Below are 14,796 nucleotides of genomic sequence, written 5' to 3'. Positions count from 1 at the left end.
TTAAAGTATAAAAGTAGCCTTGGGAATGACAAAGCTATCTGGACCAGACAGATGTTACTAGACAGCAAACTGAGAAACTAGAGTGGACATGGAAAAAAGGCTCTTTATATGCCGTTGGCTACATTTTAAATGGCTGTCTGCCAATAGGCCTAAATCATATAGCTTTTTAATTGTGACAGAGACTGGGACTCCATGTTTATAAGATTCTTACCGAGTAGTAAGATATGTATTCAAGTTGTGATTATGTGAGAAGTCTGTGTATGTTCCCATCTAATTAGATTCAATTTGGTATTGATGACGCAAAACTAATAACTAACTCCAGGGAAATTATATGAAACTTAGTGAGGACTAGCTTAGGACTGGATTTAGAGCTGATTCTGCTTTCCAACTTCGGCCCAGGAGTGTCTGGTAAAACACAGACGGAGACATCTTCTTCTTGATGCTTTATTAAAATCAAATATCAGTATAAACATGGGGGGTAGCTCTGCTATGGCTGTCTGTGTGGTAATAAAAGAAATAAATACCATTGTAAAGGCTACCGTAGACAATGCGTAGGAATCATAAATGCTAGTAAATAATAACAATAAACCCACTATTAATTCCATTATCTTAATAAGCAAGGACGTTCAACAATCGGCATCATATCGAATCAACAGCCAGGGGTAACCTAGGTAACAGGTGTAACCTAGGTAACCGGTGAAGAACACAAACAAGCTAACTTTTAAATCTGCAAGAACTACAGACCAACACAACAACAGGCTTAAATGAACTGACAACATAAATTATATGACTTACAGTTCTGGTTATCCTCCAGACAACTTGTCTCTTTTTCTTTACTCTCACGTTTGTCTCTGTCTGGCGTGTGTGCCCGCTCGCGGTGTGAGGCGTGTGTCCGCGCTGTTCTCTGACATACACTCACAATTACACCTGATAGACGAAATTTTGTACATAACTACAGTTACAAGACAATTTTGTAAAATGTAAGGAGTAGAAAGTATTTGTAGAAACTAAAGATATTTGTGTTAAAATGTAAAAAAGTAAAAGTTGCCCCAAAAAAAAGAAGGTAAAGTCTACTTGAGTACAGTAACAAAGTATTTGTAAGTAGTTACTTCCCATCTCTGTTGGCAGCACACCTGGTTCCACATTCTTCATATATGTTTGCTATCTATTTAGCTATATTGTAATTCTGTTTCCTCATTATTTAATTTTACGATTGGTATTTGTGTCTACTCTGTATACACGGCATCCTTTGCAGGTCTGTCCACGCTGCAAGAGGGAGGCCTCCCATTTTGCTCTTAAGATAAGTTTGAACTACAATCATCCTGACACCACAGGGGGTTACCTATCTGTGACAACCCACCTTGATGCCTCAAACAGGAGGCAGAAAAATTACCAGCCTTGCACTTGTTGTCATGGAAACCCATAACATGCTCCTTGCTTCAGTCCACAACAAAGCAAACTCAGAAGAAGTTGCGAATCAGTACAAGCAGCAGGCATTGGGCATAGCCGTGCTGCGTTGGTCGACCATGGATGTGGTTGAAATTCACCGACAGTATCCATGTGGCTGTTTGAAAATGCATAGAATAATGGGAATTAAGGACACGCCAATCTGTCCAGCTTAGCAGAGTGCCTGAAAGAGATGGGGCAGAGGAGAGGGAGGGAAAGAGAAAAGTGACACGTTGACAAATTTCAAATGCAGCTCTCTCCAGTCAATCAGCCCAGGGACAAACTTTGATGCGACTTTACTCCGGGAAAACATGCCGGCCAATTTGGATGTTTCTCAAAAGGAAGATTCAGCCGCTCCTTGTTTTGCTGGAGCTAACACCTTTGAAGAGCGGCCCTAATGCATCCATCGCTCTTTCTCTCCTCCCGAATGTGTAACCTTGACATGAAGGGCTCCAAATCTCCCCACAAAGCACCTGATTGAATCCCAATGAAAAAGTGTGTGCTTATAAGCACACATTTTGTTTCCTGCCTTGATTGCATCTTCGGAGGCTCTGTCTGTTTCTCGTCCAGTGTCTGATTGGTGATGTTAACCCCTGTGACCTTGAAATGGACTGTACAACCACAGAGCATGAGTGGCCTCACCATGCCCTATCTTTTCTCCCTTTGGTCTGAAAAGAGCCCTTCCACGACAAGTTTCAAGGAGCTGCGGAGAAGACTTTAAAGAGCTCTCAGGAAGCTTTGTGAAACACATTTGTTCCCTTCACAAACACCCACTTTCTCTGATGAGAGCTTGGTGGGGGAGGGGGAGAGACACCCGACCCGGGGGAGGCATTTTGATCGTCTGCCACTGGACTGTTGATGCTGCGGGAGCTTTGTGAGACCGGTTTATACAGGCCAGAATAGGGGCTCTTGCAACTCTTTTTCCATCAGAAGTATTAAACACAAAAGAATGAGGGGTGCTCTTCAAAAGATCAATCCGCCACAGTTAAGCACAGCATCTGACAAAAACAAGCAGCGGAATGAGAAGGAGAAACATTTCCATGGCGTTCTGCCTGATGTTGATCAGAAAGGGCAAACTCCGTCGGTAGAGAGCACAGTTGGACAGGTGGGTTTAAGCAGTTCAGGGTTGAAAAATGCTGCCTGTGTGGTTTTCACAGAGAGAGAGAGACATAAAACTGAAATTTGAAGACAGAGATAAACAACATTGTGAAGTGAGGAAAGGCTCGGCAGTACAAGATTAAAACAGCCCTCAGGTGCCGTTTGACCAGGTGCAGTGGTACGCTGTGTTCAGAAAGCTGCCGTGTTTTCTTCTTTATGGAAGCCTTTGAGCCTTTGCCTCTACATACCGTGTCACTGCTAAAGTGGAGGACTACACAGGTCAAGCTCTGAGCTCAGGAAACAAACACAAAGCAGCATTTCCACTAGGATTTTTTTCAGTCCACTGTGACCCCGACACTGGGGTTTGCACTGGCTAAATCCAAGTAGCTTAAAGTGTAACTACCCTTTTTTTAACCTAGGCCCCATTTCCCCATGCATTTGAATTTGGCGCAGTATTGAGCAATATCGCAATGAGGAGCCGGCGCGAACCGAGCAACAATGTAACCTAGTGGACAGTTGTGGAGCTTTTTGTCCAATAAAAGGGACGACATTATCAATCTCAGGACGCAACATTTATACAAGACAAGACAACAGCGTGGAGAATGAAACGCGAGACAAGAAAAAGGCGTTCAGGTAGTCTGTTGTTTTGGAGTAAGTTCCAGAAATGATAGGTTCCTGTTATCTTAAAGATTTCCAATGTAATGTCTCAAATGATTTCAACAACGTGGATGAGGTTGTTATAATCAAAATTGGAAGGCCACGCATATTCATTTGAGCCAGAGTAGGCTACTGTCTATGGATGAAGTATACGGATGAAGAGTGGACGAGGGGAGGGAGGGAGAGAGAGAGAGAGAGAGAGAGAGAGAGAGAGAGGCTGCATCTGCACGCAGTGTTTCATGTGGTCAATAGGCTAAAATACATCCATGGTTTTGTGTTATCTAAACATTTTTCAAAAAAGAAAATCAAAGCCCCATTGATCAGAGGGGGACATCGTCTGACGTAGTGACGTAATTCAGATAACAGGAGCCTATAATTTCTGAAGCCTTCTCTGGAACAAGAGACTACCTGAACGCCTTTTTCTCATCTCGTTCATCATCGTTTTAGGTCTGAGCTGAAATTAGGTAAACTTTATGCAACCAATCGGATAGACGTCCTTCGCGCTGGCTGATTCCAGAGAAACATACGATCGTTCAAAGAACTTCGGCAAACAGGGCGGCCAAAGCGTCAAAAGCTTCGACATACTGTTTGACAAACATCCTGGACAGGGCGGCCTGAGCTTTTTCTGCAGCTCAAGTCGACCGTGGTGTGTACATACAGTTAAAAAGACAGACATTCCAACAGAGCGTTGCAGACAGAGGATGAATACAGGTACAGCAGCCAGGGACAGTATAAGAAAAATAAAGTGTTTTTCAAACATTAAAGCATGTAAACATGTTCTAGTAAAATCCCAAAATACAAATATGAACCTGAAAATCAGCAAATAGGTCCCCTTTAATTAAAGAATATCCTACACACTAGTGGAACAACATCAGCAACATGAGCGCTTATGTCCAAACCAACTGTAAATTTAATTTCTATAGACGGCACTTAGCAGTCAGTGCATTCAACTGATCAACAATTATCAATATACACCCTCTTTCCTCAATGTGGCCTCACTACAATTAACCAATAGCTGACACCAACGTTTTGTTGTTTCCCCTTTTGTGACAGGCAAGAAAAGAAATCTACACTATAAAAAATAACTGAATAAAGAATCTTTAAAGTTGCTAATCCTTTCATGACACTATCTTTTAATGAGCACAAATTTAAATTTATGAAACAACCTTTAATGTCTCCTTTGTTCATACAACATAATTGCTTTAAAAGCCCTTGAAGCCTGCAAGACAACGAACTTTACCTACTCAATGACAACTTAGGCTACATAGCCCAACAAAAACATTTGTTAAATATAAATGTAGAAGCCATTACAAAATCAATAAAACAGTAATATGCTTTATTATTCTTTGGAGTGTAACACTGCTTGTATCAAGTTGAACTATTTGTATTCATTGTGCCGTAAGGCTAAGCATATTCACACAAGCCAGTGGAAAAACACAATACTACGTGAGTAAATATCCGATTTTTTATCATACTCAAAGTACTAGTACACAAATACATGACTATGTTACAGTACCAAGAGTAAATTAATTCCTTACTTCCACCCCTGGCAGTTAGTTTCAACTTTTGCATTATCTTTCACTTTTAGCATTCTTTGTACCTTGGATTGGATAGCCGACAGTTTAGAAGTAGACAAGAAATGAGTGGAGAGAGATGGGTATAGGAAAGAACCGGGATCCCCGGCTGTAATCTGGGGAGGTTGCAGTTATGTAGTGCGCGCCATAAACCTTTGGATATCAGGACACCCCCAGGAATCAATTTTTGAAAAACGAATAGGAAGTTAAAAAAAGATGCATAATATGATTCAAGCGAGGGCTCCGTCTATAGCTATAACAGACATTAACAACACAGTCACTGTTTTTACAAAAACAAATTCATTTAAAAAGTTGTTTTCATCACAGTTACCTTTAAAAACACTAAAACCCATTCCACTCTGCAGTCTGCCCCCGGCGACGCCACAGCACACATACTGACTGACACAGGCTGGCTTTCTGACAAGAAAAACAAGTTGACTCAACCTCAGCTGCTGTTTTTTCATCACTGAATCAGCTTTCATTAAAAACATTTCTCCTCCTTCCGATATCTTGCTATCATAAAACTCCAGGGCCTCTGGATGAAATGCAGCCAGAGCTTTAGGGGAGTACAATCAGAAGATAACATGGTAAAATAGTAAATTTGTTAGCTCACCAGCAACCATACCTGTCAATTTGCAATTATTCATTTTGATAACATAGAACTTGAATAAATACAATTTTTTTAAAGGAAGGGTACTACTAATGAGGTTTTTCCATTGGCACTGTTTGGCCATCCTGAGTCAAACCATTCTGTGCTGATTGGCGATTATCTGCTTTATTTTACCGTTTCATATTTGCTTTTTTGATACGATACTGAAGATGAAATGCCAACATTTCTTGATTTTGTTACTTAAAGGAGAATTGGGTGGATTCCAACACGTAGTTTTGTTGTTTGTACATTTGGAGTGCTGCCAGTAGAGAGAAAAACCAAAAAGAATCGGTGTTATCCTCCTGCTAGCGTCAGCACCCAACAAGCTTTAACAGGGCAAGTTTTAAACATTCTTTTATCTTCTTAAAATGTTCAAAATGTCATTACAAGTATTTACTAGGGATGTCACCAGAACCGATACTTATGGTACCTTACGGTTCTAAAATGATGAAACACCAATGATGCCCGTTTTTTTTAAGCATCGTAGGCACCGTTACGATGCCAGTGTTAGCAGCATCTGTGCTGCGCCTCTTCCGGACCTGATGGGCGCAGTATACGCTTCACAGGGATTCAGTTGATACATTCAGATGAAGGAGGTCACAAACAAGTGGCCAAAGTCACGTCCTTTTACTTCCGGTCCTTATATTAAGGAAAATATGAAGGAGAGTCCTCTACCCGACCTAAAAAGCGGCATGTTCACTGCACTCTAACAGTCCTCTCTTTCCAATTTACCCCCCCCCCCCTCAATGTGAGTACACAAAAGTTGTAATGACAAAATGCCTGTCCCTTGTACCTGTGATAAATTAGCCTGAAGCTAATGCTTAGCTACCTGTTCAGGAGGAAATTAGCCAACTCTGCATCCTTTTGGGCTCTAACCTGTCTTCGTCTTTCCAATACATTTTCAATATTTAGCCGGGTTTGTAACGTCTCTGGTCACGTAAGTGTTAGAAACACTGTTGTTGTTTTGCAGAGTACCTGTCTTCCAAAAGATGTCTGGAAGTCTGAAATGTGTCTAGGGACACTAGTTGTTGCACTATGACCATTGTTATATGCTCTACTGCACATGTTGCACATGTATGTCTTGTTATGACATTTTGATATTTTTCAAATATGTTAATACAGAAAATTCATGTTTCAAGATAAAGTATAAGGAATCTTACAAAATCCTTATTTTTATTGAAATCGGCATCGTGAATCGTGTTATTTTACTGATATTGGCACTGACTACTGATTTTCGGGTATCGTGACACCCTTAGTGCCTACCCATGTGCAGTGATTCCTTCAGAGTGAACACAGTGATTCTGACTGCATTAGATGTGAAGGAAATGCATGAAAGTTGTACTAATTCAGCTCTGTTTAGGTCCGGTGTTGAGACGGCAAGACGAGTGCTTGGGGACCGTCTACAAACACTGAAAAAAGATACAAAAATATTTTCAAAAATAGGCATATGGTTATTATTATTATTATCTTTTAAGTAAGTGCTGTAGTTCAACTAGCATTAGACAAGCTGTAACTTAGGTACGTTTTGATACCTTATTTAATCGTTAAGTTAATTAATATTTTATTGTATCTCTTTTCGGTGTTGTAGTTTGTAGACGGTCCCAAAGCACTTGTCTTGCTGTCTCAACACGGGAGCTAAACAGAGCTGAATAAACCCAAATTTAACAAATTTCTTTCACATCTCCAGCAGTCAGATTTGTTGTGTTCACGCTGAAGGAATCTCTGAACAAGGGTAGGCACTTGTAATGACATTTAGAAAATGTGTAAAAGCTAAAAACACGTTTAAAACTTGCCCTGTTTAAACATTTTGGGTGCTAACACTAACAGGAGGATTAACACGGTGTAGGCAGCACTGATTGTTTTCATTTTTCTCTCTACTGACAGCACTCCAAATGTACAAACAACAGAGCTATGTGCAGGAATCGGCCAGAATTCTCCTTTATTAATAAAAGCTTTTAAATAACAAAATTATGGCTTTAAAATGACTTTAATTGAGAAGAATTTAAAGGATCACAGCTGCTCCTTTGACCACTGATTTCAGCCGTGAATCAGCCCGCTGCTAACGCATTACAGTTAAAGTAGTCGGGATTAAAAGAAGTACATTTTTAGGATAATTGCGTGATGTGTCACCTTCTGCTCTCGATGTGTTGCCGTTTTCAAACCCTGTTCGCTATGGGAACAGCCTTCGACCTAGCAAGCTGCACACTGAAAATGACAAGTTTTGAAAAATGTTTGGATTGTGCAACAAGACTGGCCTGCTTGTTTTTTCAGGGAAAGATTGTAAAGATTTACAAAAAAATATGTTTATGGCATTTATTATATAACTGTGACGTTTCAGCACCGATGGTTGGGTACTGCTGTGGACAAAGTACACACGTTGATACACTGGTAAGTCACACGTCATTGTGTGAACAGGTTACTTGTGGCTCAAGTGAAAAGGGCAAATAATCAATACATGATTTATTGAATATATTTTAAACAAAACTTTTAATATATTAACAGAACTCTGACTTCCTTACCAATTTATTTAAATTCCCTTACACTTATGCAATTATATAAAATAATTGCAAAGCAGGCAACAGTAAAGGAAACTATGTCCCAATGTACAGTACATTATTTCTATGCTACTTGTTTCAAATACTGTAAATGTTTAGAATAAGTAACTGCACCAAGGAGACGGACATGGTTTCACTAATAACTTGTTTATTTTGCACATGGGATGAAATCATTTTAATTATTTTGGTGTTATTGGAATCAGTATTGTACAGTTGAAGTACAAATACTTCACTACTGTAGAATTTTAACATATTCGTACTTTACTTTGTTACTAAATATAAAATGTATACTTTTACTCAACTACATTTCCCCTTAGCATCTTAGTTACTTGTTACTACAAAATAAAATCAGAAGAAATTTGTTACAGTGGAAAAAAAGGTTTGGCGAATCATTGCTCTTAGATAATGCTCCACCCCAGTCGGTGACCTAATGGCTGTTTGTTACCGAGCAGCAGCAAAAAAAAAAGAAACGAAAGAAGAAGAGGAGGAAGCTTAATAACAGATCTGTGTCATTGAAGCACCAGGTGCCGGCTCTGCTGCCATGGTAACAGACATTGACCACAGTGGGGATGAAGATAACGTTACACACCTTTGGCCATAAAGTTCATAATTAAAGTTTTTTAACTTTTAATTGTAATACTTATATACATTAAATATCAAACAAATTATTTTTGATACTTAAGTACAGTAAATGTCAGAAACTTTAAGACGTTTTTTTTTTTAACAAATACTTTATTTTATCAGATCAATATTCAAAATCAATGATTAATACAATAAGTCAGAAAACAACAATTTCCAATACAACCATATGAACAGTTGAACAACAACAACCAAACAAGTCGGCGAGCTGAAAATCCAGGATTTTTTACATGGGGGATGAAATAAAGGGAAAATCTTTCTCAAGTGACTTTTATTTTTATCTTAACAGAGATATATGTTAAGTCTACCTATAAAGTATGTATCTGTGTGTTTACATTTATCTTATTTACTACAATATTAATTGGAAATATGTCTTCAAAGGATTCCATCTTTTCTCAAACAGACCAGTGGACAAGTTTAATTTTGCTGTTATTTTCTCCATCATATAAACGTTCACTAGCTTCTCTTTCCATTGATTTACACAAGGGGGTAAAGGTTTATACCAACATACTGTTATCATTTTTTTGGCTACGAGATTTAAGGATACCAAATAGGTATTGTTCTTCTTTACTTAAATTATTTGGGGGAATTCCCAGAACAAAGATCCGGGGGTTCCAATCAATATCAGTGTGTAAGATATTTGAAATTTCCTCTCTAATTCCCTCCCAGAATTTCTTAATCTTTGGGCAATCCCAAAAGATATGGGTATGATCTCCAACTAGTCCGCATTGTCTCCAGCACAAATTTGATTTAGTTTGATCAAATTTGAAAATAATATACAGGGTTTTGAAATATCTAACGATTATTTTCCAATAAAATTCTTTCCGTGTTGGACTGTTAGTCAGTTATGTCCAGTTAGACACACTTGCTCCCATTCTTCATCTTCAATCACCTCATTCATTTCTAGTTCCCATCTTTCTTTTATCCCAGGAGGTCCCTTCGACAGACATGACTGTAAGCATTTGTATAGATTCGACACAGTGTTCTTAGATTCTTTTTCCTTGGTGATCTTTATAAAGAATAATTCTAAATCGGTAGGTCTTGACTGAAGAAGGGACCATTCGTTGTGGGACATCAGGTAGCTTCTCAATTGTAAATATCTATAAAAATCAGGTGTGCTCAACCCATATTTCTCTTTAACCTGGTTGAAAGATTTCAGAATTTCTCCTTCAAACAAGTCATCAATAAAAATTTAATTTTTGTTATGCCAGGTTCGAAATCCTAGATCTTGTTGCCCTGGTTTAAAGTCTATTATATCCAAAATGTTTGAAGCTCTGGAAATAGATTGGGGAGCTTTCATATTTTTTCTAATCATGTTCAAAGTCCTTTGAGTGCTTTTCATCGATATATTCGATCTAGTGAGATACATTAGAATTTAATTGAAATCCATTTTTTTCCTTATTATTATAGTATCTACCTGATGGTAAATCCTACTCCATCTGTCTTTGGTTGCAGATTTGTGGTGATTAGTGTTCATGTCATTACACTGTGAACAATCCAGACATTTCCTGAAGTAAAGCTTTCGGTTTGCTGAGCTGTCACGTTTATCTATTATCACGTTTAACTGTGATAGGCACAGCTGTTTTACAGCAATGAGACCAGTGATGTGACTGTCTGAGAGATTATTTAATAATCAACACACCCCCTGATCTACAGTCACCTTCACCCAGCCCTTTGAATGTTGCTCTACTGCACATAAATAAACCAAAATAGAAATTGGGCATGGAGACTGACCAACCCGCTGGAGCTTTGTATTTAATATTCAAATGTCAACTGATGGTTCAAAATGTTAAAACTAAGGGTGTAACGCATGCTTTTGCACCCTCGTAGAACCGGGCCTGATGACATCAGCCAGTCTTTATGAACCTCTGTCACTCACAGGTGGAATTAAAGGAGTCAACTGCAGCAGTGGAAGAATTTTTTCAGATCCTTCACTGAAGTTAAAGTACTATAACCACAATGTAAAAAAACAACAACTTACAAGTAGAAGTACTGCATTGAAAATGTTACTTAAGTAAATGTATGTTAGTATCATCAGGACAATGTTGATAAAGTATTAAAAGTAAAAGTACACAATGCATAAAAAGCCTCACATTTTAGAAACTGGAAACGATCTATACATCTGTCAGTCAACTAAATATTTAATGGTCTAATCATTTCAGCTGGACCTGTAGGCTGTTATATTTTTGGGTCGTTTGATTTATAATAAAAAGTATTTTACACAATGTATATAACATGTGAAAATACATAAAACTACATGTGTTCTGTGTGCAGAAATCCTAATTTGTAACGTAACTAGTAACTAAAGCTGTCAGATGAATGTAGGATTATAAAGTAAAATATTTCTCTCTGCTATGTAGCGGAGTAGTAAAATGTGACATGAAAGTGAGGTAGAAAGTACCTCAAATGTGTACCTAAGTACATTTGAGGTACTTCAGTAAGTGGTACATTCCACCACTAGTCATCAGAAATTAAAGAGGCCATAAATCAAACTTCTAAATGAGGGGGGGTGAAGTGTTTAATTACAGTTATAAATTGCTGAGTCATTGTAGATGCAGATATATTATGAGAATGTGCTATCATTATGAGTACTTACACGTCTTATTTAGTGCAAATTTTAATTACATTTCTCATGTTTTAAGCTGCGAGAGCTCATTTCCTCACTTGAAGGTTCATCTTATTTTGAAACAATGTTATTCTGCAAAGTTATCATCTCCCAACATGGAAGCAGTGCTGGACAGAGATGTAAAGAGAGTCATGTCTGAATGGAGCGTTTTACTTGTCTGCATGAGCCATTGATCACATAAATGTGATTTTCAAGGCAAAGCCCTCCCAGGGGATGATTAAATACAATTGCCTTTCCTTCCTCCAAATCTCAAGTATGTGTAGCTAAATACGCCACAAAGCAATGAAAACTGGCAGAATGAATGATGGCCATTACTCTTACTACCCAAGCTGCAAATGCCTCGTTCCAGGAAGAAGCCGTATGGTGAGCATCCTTAATGAGTGTTCAGTAGCAGGAATTCATATATTTACTCTTGGTGTGATTACATTGCGGTGCTGGTGAGGTATCAGACTGAGTGGTTGTTTATCTAACAATCCAATATCCCTATATGTACAATCTATCCAACTCTGTAACACAGACAGAATACCCTTTTTTGTGGTTTAAAAATGCAGAACACCTTTCCAACATTAGGACTGGATGTTCTAAAACACCGGAGAGGAGGCAGAGGGATTAAACATGAATGTGTTTTGCATTTGCATTGAGGTGATTTTTCAGCCCGCTATGCCTGTCGGATTTTTTTTTTGTGAGACATTAAATTGATGTTGGAAAGGCAATAAAGCAGAGTATTTTCTTTTCTGGCACACCAGCATCTCATAGAGGGAATCAGAAAGACATGTGAGGGATGGGAGAATGGCTGGCTGCTGGCTGTAAAGATCTGAGCTGCATGCCTCTCCTCCTCGCCATTTAACAGGATGTGCAATTGTTCTCAATAAATACCACGCCGTTTGTCTTTACTATCAAGCCAATTACCATCAATGGAGGAAAAGCAGTACACATGCTGGAAAAAATGTATGTGGAAATGAAATGCAGCAACATTTAGTTTTTTACTTTATACTCTAGCATTTTAGAAGATCAGGTAGACCTTTTCCAGATGCCTTATCTTTTTCACAACAATTTAGTTATGGTGATGTTTAAAGCTAAAGTACGTAGTGTCTGTCTCCCCCATGAGGAATTCTAAGTAATGACAACAACACTGTAGGCACGTCCACATGATCCAAGCCTTCGGTGATCCCGCACCACGCCCACCCCTCATCCACGCAGTTGCTAGTAGCCAAGGAAGATCTGGAGAATTAAAAACAACATGATTGACTCTATAGAGGAGGTAATTATCTTCACTCAAGCTTCTGCTAGTCACCGGACGCCACAATCTTCTGAACATAACCATAATGAGAAATACAGAGAGAGTTGTGTGGAGCTGATTAATTAGCTTTGTAGCAACTCATTTAAACAATCAGCAACGGCTTGAAATTAACAGACGTTAGTTAATATCAAAAAGTTACACACTAAAGCTTAAATGTATATATTTGTTAGGTATTTTGTTTACTGTTAAACTAAACATTATGTAAAAATGAATATACAAATAAACATTTGCAAACTTTAAACTACTGTCATCTTAACAGTTCGGAGCCATTTTGTCAATAGTTGCTGTTATTAGATATTGCTTATGTTGACTTAGCATTAACACTAACAAATGTTTTAAATATGGAATTAAATGAAGTTTGATTTGTCAGTTAAAGTTCCCAAATGATCCATCACCTTCCGATTTAAATTATTTCAAGGATTTGTTGGAGATTCACTGTTTTTCAGCTAAGTGATAATATCACCATTAAACTAATAGTGATGTCACTTCAGTCAGCCTCAGTTGAGGTCTGAAGACTACAAGTTTAAAAAAATCTGAAAATCTGGGTGTGTTCCCTACCTCCACGTAGACAGGTATTTTTGAGAACTGGGGTTTTCTTTCTTTCTCAGTAATGTAGTAAGTAATGCCATCCACACAACTACAAAAAATCTCTGTCCAAATGAAAATGCAAAAACCCAATTAAAACGCTGTCAAGAGTATGCCAAACCAACGAGCGCCAATATATGTAATCATAAGCCTAAAGCCATGTTGGCCAATCAGAAGCCTGAAAAAAATGAATTGCCTGGCTGCAGTGGTGCGTTCATGGCTCCATTCTGACACTTTTGTTCCTCAACAAAGTGGTAGAATAACTGTATATCTACATTCTGTACAAACAAGGTCTGATCCAGCACTATTTTGGCCATGCGCCCTATTGCGCTAAATGTCGCCTCATTCTTGACACCTCACAAAGGACAACAAAAGAAACGGTGCACACTCTGACGGTACAAGCCAGAAACTTCCTGTCCACAAGACAACACTGAAAACACAGTTTCAGAAACGAAAAACAGAAAGAGTTTTCAAAAACATCTCTTTTCAGTACACTAAAAACGCAGTTTGCGTATGGACAAAAGGCAAAACTTACTGAAAAGGCAAAACTCACTGAAAAGGCAAAACTCATTGAAAAGGCAAAACTCATTGAAGAAAAAAAAAAAAAGCTCAATTTAAAAACACCTGTGTATCTGTGAACTAGGCGTTAGAAAGAAGCGAGTTTACCAGACCTCTGTAGCCCACTCCTCATCTCTGCTGCCGACTACAGTACTGCTACTAATTGATCCTTAAAAAACTGTCCATTATGAGGCTGTAGTGCAATGTTAAATCAGTGGAGTACTCTTCTGAAACATAAAGTGGTACGCGATCACCATTCATTATGTTGTGGCGTTGCAGGATAAATCTGGTACATCTCAAAAAATTTCAGGTCACTTTATGTGGAAGCAACAGTCAGTGAGCAGACCTGAAAGGTCGGTAATCCCTTTTAAAATTCAGTGTTTAGTAATTTGCTTCATAGCCGACAGCAGAGAGACGACAGGAAATGAGGATGAAGAGCATGCAACAAAGATCCCTGGCCTGACACCAACTGGAATCTTGTGTATCATGGTCTGCACCATATCATCTCTTTTTGTGAGGACCTGTTATATTATATAACTACTCAGTTTTCTTGACAGGTCTATTGAATTGTCCCAATTTCTACATCTACGTCTACATCCTTGACGTTCCACTTCCGGGATTCCTTCAGGGACGCAGGAAATTCCGCCAGACGCATGTATTTTCCGTTACCTTCTACTTTCTTTGTGTTAGAAATTTAAATCCAGTGGATTTATAAGGACTACTGTTGACCGCTTCTCAAATCTCTGCAGGGTAAATCCAGACATGTTAGTCAGAGTTTAGCACCACCCATCACAATTCCGGTTGGTTTAAAGAAGTGCCATTAAACCAGAGCGTGTTTTCCTTCCATCCCCAAATGCTGTGTGGAGTAGCCAGACCATCTTAAAATGCGCTTTGGAGGAGGGTCAGGCAAAGTGAGACCACAAATAAATTGTTGAGTACAATGTTGTTGATCTCAAAGATACATTTGAAAAATTGTCTGAACAAAATTAATGTTGTGGATGATCCACAGAACTCACTGCAAACCGTTTTCATTGGTAATACTTAATAAAAAGAAATACTCCCAGTACCATTGCTTGGGTTCATTAACATAATAATAGCGGTACAAATTC

General features: G+C 38.5%; 1 long non-coding RNA gene across 1 annotated transcript; it reads right to left on the bottom strand.

Annotated features, from left to right (window-relative positions):
- Positions 1-475: 475 nt before the first annotated feature.
- On the bottom strand, positions 476-14,455 carry LOC117957279. The gene is made up of 3 exons (XR_004659462.1): positions 14,320-14,455; positions 7,214-7,218; positions 476-487 (listed from the first exon to the last, which is right to left on the bottom strand). It is a non-coding gene; the product is annotated as an uncharacterized LOC117957279 (long non-coding RNA).
- Between the last annotated feature and the right edge of the window lie 341 nt (positions 14,456-14,796).

Source organism: Etheostoma cragini, chromosome 14 (assembly GCF_013103735.1).
Source record: "Etheostoma cragini isolate CJK2018 chromosome 14, CSU_Ecrag_1.0, whole genome shotgun sequence".
Lineage (NCBI taxonomy): Eukaryota > Metazoa > Chordata > Actinopteri > Perciformes > Percidae > Etheostoma > Etheostoma cragini.
This window is presented reverse-complemented; position numbering and strand designations above follow the sequence as displayed.